This window comes from Bison bison, unplaced genomic scaffold (genome assembly GCF_000754665.1).
Source record: "Bison bison bison isolate TAMUID 2011002044 unplaced genomic scaffold, Bison_UMD1.0 scf7180017864363, whole genome shotgun sequence".
In the NCBI taxonomy this organism is placed as follows: domain Eukaryota; kingdom Metazoa; phylum Chordata; class Mammalia; order Artiodactyla; family Bovidae; genus Bison; species Bison bison.
Genome location: NW_011494935.1, coordinates 3,457,353 through 3,457,980, shown reverse-complemented (window position 1 = coordinate 3,457,980; position 628 = coordinate 3,457,353).

Here is a 628-nt window from a genome sequence, read left to right as displayed (position 1 = left end):
TGGGAGGGATTGGGGGCAAGAGGAGAAGGGGACGCCAGAGGATGAGATGGCTGGATGGCATCACTGACTCAATGGACATGAGTCTGAGTGAACTCTGGGAGTTGGTGATGGACAGGGAGGACTGGTGTGCTGCAATTCATGGGGTCGCAAAGAGTCGGACACGACTGAGCGACTGAACTGAACTGATCGGATGTTGGCAATTTGATCTCTGGTTCCTCTGCCTTTTCTAAAACCAGCTTGAACATTTGGAAGTCCACGGTTCACATATTGCTGAAGCCTGGCTTGGAGAATTTTGAGCATTACTTTACTAGCGTGTGAGATGAGTGCAATTGTGCAGTAGTTTGAGCATTCTTTGGCCTTGCCTTTTTTTTGGGATCGGAATGAAAGCTGACCTTTTCCAGTCCTGTGGCCGCTGCTGAGTTTTCCAAATTTGCTGGCATATTGAGTGCAGCACTTTCACAGCATCATCTTTCAGGATTTGAAATAGCTCAACTGGAATTCCATCACCTCCACTAGCTTTGTTCGTGGTGATGCTTTCTAGGCCCACTTGACTTCCCATTCCAGGATGTCTGGCTCTAGGTGAGTGATCACACCATCATGATTATCTTGGTCATGAAGATCTTTTTTG